The 5552-nt window shown below is 42.1% G+C and overlaps 2 non-coding genes across 2 annotated transcripts; both read left to right on the forward strand.

The window, feature by feature from the left end:
• The first annotated feature begins 1737 nt into the window (after positions 1-1737).
• trnat-agu (transfer RNA threonine (anticodon AGU)) lies at positions 1738-1811 on the forward strand. The gene has a single exon. It is a non-coding gene; the product is annotated as a tRNA-Thr (tRNA).
• Positions 1812-2547: 736 nt separating this feature from the next.
• On the forward strand, positions 2548-2620 carry trnat-cgu (transfer RNA threonine (anticodon CGU)). Its single transcript has one exon. It is a non-coding gene; the product is annotated as a tRNA-Thr (tRNA).
• Positions 2621-5552: the final 2932 nt, after the last annotated feature.

Raw genomic sequence — 5552 nt, forward strand, 5'->3', positions numbered from 1 at the left:
GTCTGGTGGGTTTAGCAAACGCAATTTCGCAGACTTTTATGTTTAAAAAAATGATCTTAATCTTTAACAGAAAGGTCGACCTTCTTAGAAATCCTTCCCATAATGTTGTCAGACACTTTGACTATGAGTCTGTCAGAAGCAAAACAAACACTTTTATGAACATAAATACAAGCTGGACAAATATCTTATTAACTTCCATTGTAGCTTGCTTCTGCCAACTGCAGCGATCTCGTTTAATACTGGATCAATGTCAAAGGAAAATATTTCTTCAATAGTTTATCTTGTATCCGATACTCTCTTGTCTAGTGTCCCCGTTTTAGTTTTACAAAAATTAAAAACATGATGTTTTGGAGATATACACGCTTCTGAGCTGAAAAGTCCCCGGATTTGTCTGAGAAATCTGGTCACCTTACGATAAAAGCCAGCTACATATTTGCTAACGAAATAGCATTAGCATTTACTTCTTCCACTAAAACAAAGGAAAATATGGATTTATGTTTTATAGCTGTGTTGAGCTGTGCTATTATTTGAATGGTCCGGCCACTTGGCATCAAATTAGGCTGTGTGCGGCCCCTGAACTAAAATGAGTTTGAACCCCTGCTCAACACAGTCCACATCTAGGCTGACGGGTAAAATATTCTTGGCTGTTTGACAGAAAACAGTATGTTGGTAGGGGCATGTTGAACTGTGACCTGTACTTCATGTTAACTTGCTCCAAATTTAGACTTAGTTTAACATATTGAAGATATTTTCACAATGTTGACCCAGTCTATTTCCCATCTAGTAGGCACATGTCTGGACACAGGTGGACATTTTGGACAGAAACATTGGTGGACCTTGATTCCAACCCCAGGATTTAGCCTGCATTGCACATTGGGGTACAGACTCGGTGAGATGCCTTCACATCCCGCGCAATGTATTGCCATTGTCAAGCACATTTCCACACTGGTGACTTTCTTCTGTGTCCCCATAAACCCATATATTTGGGCTGACAATAGGGAAACCTTCCTTTGATAACTATGACCTGGATGACTAAGAACCTACTATATCGTGACATAGTTTACTTACCATATTATTATTTCTGTGAGAGATCCTACTACACGTTGGAATATTCAGTCAGGATGGCTGAGCGGTCCAAGGTGCTGCGTTCAGGTCACAGTCTCCACTGGAGGTGTGTTTTTGTTTTGTTTTTTGCTGTTTGTTGTGGTGGTGTAGCTTGGGGAGGGTGATAAGATAAGTCGCTTGCAAGGGTTACACAGTCATCAGCACACATTTGCACACCGACTTTCAACAGTACATTCCCTTACCTACTTCACATTCGCTCCTTTGGTTGCTTGGCCATTCTTATCAAATATGGCTGCCAGAAAGGGATGGGGACGAAGATTGTGCATCCTGTTTAATTAGTTACACAGTTAAGCAGTTACACTTATATTCCATGGTCTTCTTTTAATATTATTAGCATGTTTATTGAGCTAAATTAGAGGCAATTAGGGTGTTTGTGGGGTTGAGGGTATTCTGCGGTTGTGTAAATAAAGTAGGCAGGACTAGATTATAGCCAATAGATTTCAGAGATCCACCCATTACCTTAATTTTTATGCGTTTTATGCGGATGGGATTGATCCGCCAAGCCAAGGCGAGCTAAGCCGTTACTCCCAATACTGCCAGTCAGTATACTGTATGTTTAGCTTATACAAGATAAAAGACAAAGTAAGACTTAATAGGGTAGGTATTTGTGGGGGTGCTGTGGCTTAGTTGGTTAAAGTGCCTGTCTAGTAAACAGGAGATCCTGGGTTCAAATCCTAGCAGCACCTTATTCTTAAAGAGATTACCTCTTTTGGCTTGTCATCATCATGTCAACCCAATCCCTGTCAAAGTACCCTGGTAGCAAATGAAAATGGTTAGTTACATTTACACAAAAAACACCAATAATATACCCACAAGGTGTTCTATTTGCCTGATAACTAATGAAATTAATTAATAAATGCGCTACTTTGGCTCCACTACAGTTCTGTGTCAGTCAACTGCTCCATTTCACTCACCACTGAGTCAGACTTAATGCCCCGCCCACAACAACATCTGATTAGCAGGCAACTTAAAAACAAGTACAGGCAATCTTTGCAACAACAAGGTGCTGCTGGGATTTGAACCCAGGAACTTCTGCTGACTAGACAGGCAATTTAACCAACTAAGCCACAGCACCTCTGGGGATGAACACTAATGCATGGCCATTATGGAGATACTCGGTGTAAACAACTGAGGTGGTTGGGTCATCTGGTAAGGATGCCTCCTGGGGTTCTCCGTAGAGAGCTGGTCCAGGCACGTCCAGCTGGGAGGAGGCCTTGGGTGAGACCCAGGACTATGTGGAGAAAGTACACCTCCAACCTGGCCTGGGAACGCCTCAGGATCCCCCAGTCGGAGCTGGTTTATGTGGCTCGGCAAAGGGCAGTTTGGGGTCCCCTGCTGGAGCTGCTGGACAAAGATGGATGGATGGAGGGAACCCTTTTCTCTAGCTCATTGTATTCTTGCAAGATGGACTTAGCTGCAGGAGGCGCTGTAGCTTAGTGGTTAAAGCGCCTGTCTCGTAAACAGGAGATCCTGGGTCCAAATCCCAGAAGTGCCTGCTTATCACTTAATCACGTGCTTCGTGATACTTAATTTTTGCAACAAAGATGAAGCCTGATTTTCCAGAGCACTAAAGTGACATGTGATGTTGTTTTGTACCATAACATTACATGTGTCCATGTAAAGCGAATAAAAGCCTTTTGTTGGAGGTGTTTTTGCAACTTTAGTGTAAAAGATTATAAAGTTTTTATTATTGTGAATTCCTTTAGTCTTACCTTGAAAGCTTAGGGCTCCTGCACACTGCCTGCATGGCGTGAGCGTTTCAGCTGAGGTTAGAATGCCTACCGTATTGGTCAATGTTGTTAACATGGGAGAAATAAAAACAGACACGCCACACAGCAAACGCTATGTTGACTGTTGAGGAGGACTAAATTAGGACTGTATTTTAAGCATTTCATGGCTTTCCATGAAACATGGCCTGCCTGGAGGGAGTGGTTTATGACCTTTGTGATGAGGGGACTTATGGTATGGAGGTTGGACTTTACCTGTCTCTCATCTCTCAAGGACCTTGCATAGGACTTCTGATGTTCTCGGTAGGCCTGCCTATGAACAGTGAATCCTGAGGCGTCGCTCAAGGACACGTCCAGCTGTTTTCATTTGCCGGAGTTCGTAGGGGTCCCCTGCTGGAACGGCTGGACGAACATGTCTATGTCTGTGGATCCTCATGGAGGCAGCTTGATTGATTGTTATGCTCCCTTATTTGTGCGATATAACCAAGATCTAATTTTTTATCAAACCGGGTTGGGTAAGTAACCTTTCTGGTTACTTTTTGACAAACAAAGCAAGTAATGTTACTCAAAGAAAGTTACTGGCTGGGAATCAAAGCCATATCAACTGCTTGGAAGGAAGCTATGCCCACAACTATACCACCATCACTGGACAATATAACATTCACTGCAAATCTTGCAACACATCTGATTATTGAGACTCAAACATAAATGCTCATAGATGCATCGGTGGCTTCCAGTACCTATGAGATATTATAATATTGTCCATGACGGCACATCTGCCATTTGTTATAAAGGGATGTGTGACAACATTAAATTATGTGTTGTTTGCTTTGTTTGATGGTACGGCGCAACCGCAGGGGAACGTTACAGTTGGTTGGTTCTCTTAACATTTAGGGAACGTTATAACCAGGAGGGAACATTCCCTAAACGTTAGTTTTTGGTTTGGTTCGAACTAACCTTTAGAGAACCAAAAACTAACGTTCCCTAACGTTCTCTAAACGTTCTGTGTTAGTGGGGTACTTATCGCTGTCAAAAGGTATGGTGGTATGTTTGACAATGATACTCAATACAGGAAACATGACAATGCATAATATTTTTTTTTATTCTTCAAGTTGGTCTTTTTGTCGTTAATGGCCAGAAGTGAACAGTTCCTTTCTGCCTTTGACCGACATATTTCAGCTTGTTTTTCCAGCCCCTGAGCATGAACAGCAGAGCAGAGTGGCGCCACCCGGAACGTATTTGTCCACTTTCTCATCTCCTTTTCTTACCAATCAAACCCAAAGCTCCCTTCCATTTTCTGCCAATCACGAGAGACTTCATATCCATTTCTTGCCAATCAAAAAAGCGCCTCCTCTTGGCAACGCCCATCTCCATTTCCTACCAATCAAAACGCATTTTGTGCTCAATGGTAGCTTTGCCGCAATCGCAAGAGAAGACGACTCATCGCGGTAGAAAATATAAATAGTTAGATTGTACTATGCATACAATACTATGATGTATTGAGATTTATATGTTATGTGTGTTTTAATCTTTGTACAGAAGTAGTTTGTTGATTCTCTTATTTTCCTCCCTGGTGTAAAAACCTTTGTATAGTCAGTAATTTCTTGTGCTAAACAACATTATTCATTACCTAAAGACATATTGTTTTGTTGAGATCAATAATGTAATACAGTTGGCATGTATTATATTAATTGGCTTCATTTTAATATTATTCCAAATTATAGTGTACACACTGCTGAGCATATGACTTGCCTTTATACACCCTACTTCCCTGCAAATGACTTTGATCTACTTGCTTTTAGAGAAACGAGATCTAAAAATGCTTGGTTTTCCCTGTCATACATTGTTTAAAGAAAAAGAAAATTATTTATTACTAACCAATACTTATTATACTTCTGATTGCTGGATTGCTAAGGGACTGTTACGGTAAGCGTACCTGACTCATTTCCGTTTCCTGTGCTTGTGTGTCGATAGCGTTGCTGCTCACGCAATACCAGTTCATCTTGTTAGTTTTGCTATTACAGCGGCTAACTGTCCGCTAAACACGTATTCCTATAGTAGTTCTGCCTAAGCACTCACAGTTCTTTACATGTACTACCCTTCGATAAATAAAAGTTTTCAAAAGCCTGGTAGCTAACGCTACGTACTTTAGCTTCGCTGTTAGCGACTTTAGCTTAGCGGTTAGCGACTTTAGCTTAACCGTTAGCCTTATCCGGTTAAAGTGACTGGAACTTGAGAAAAGGGTTTGGCTACATTTGCTTCGCTTAGAGCTCGCATCAACGGGGCATAGGCATAAGCATTTGTTTTATGTCTTCATGACTTTCGTTAATAACAGTTGTTTTGAACGCTTGGTGGCTAACGCTACCGTACTTTAGCTTAGCAGTTAGCAACTTCAGCTTAGCAGTAAGCCATGTCATCTCTCTCTCCTACTGTCTCCTGCTCGATGTGTGAGATGTTTAGTTACTCCTCTGCATCTTTAGCGGTAATGTGTGTTGTTAACAAGTGTAGTTTATTTGGACATGGAGGCGAGGCTAGTGAGTTGGAAGTCCGTCCGCACCATGATAGATCAGTCGTTAGTTACTGTAGCAACCCCCCCCCCGGCAGTCGGCGCGGGCCGGCCTGAGCCTGAGTTAGCCTCTGGTAGCCGTCCCCCGGCTACTCCTGAGCAGCCAGGACATAGTGCCTGGGTGACTGTGAGAG

Source organism: Etheostoma spectabile, unplaced genomic scaffold (genome assembly GCF_008692095.1).
Source record: "Etheostoma spectabile isolate EspeVRDwgs_2016 unplaced genomic scaffold, UIUC_Espe_1.0 scaffold00569352, whole genome shotgun sequence".
Classification (NCBI taxonomy): Eukaryota; Metazoa; Chordata; class Actinopteri; order Perciformes; family Percidae; genus Etheostoma; species Etheostoma spectabile.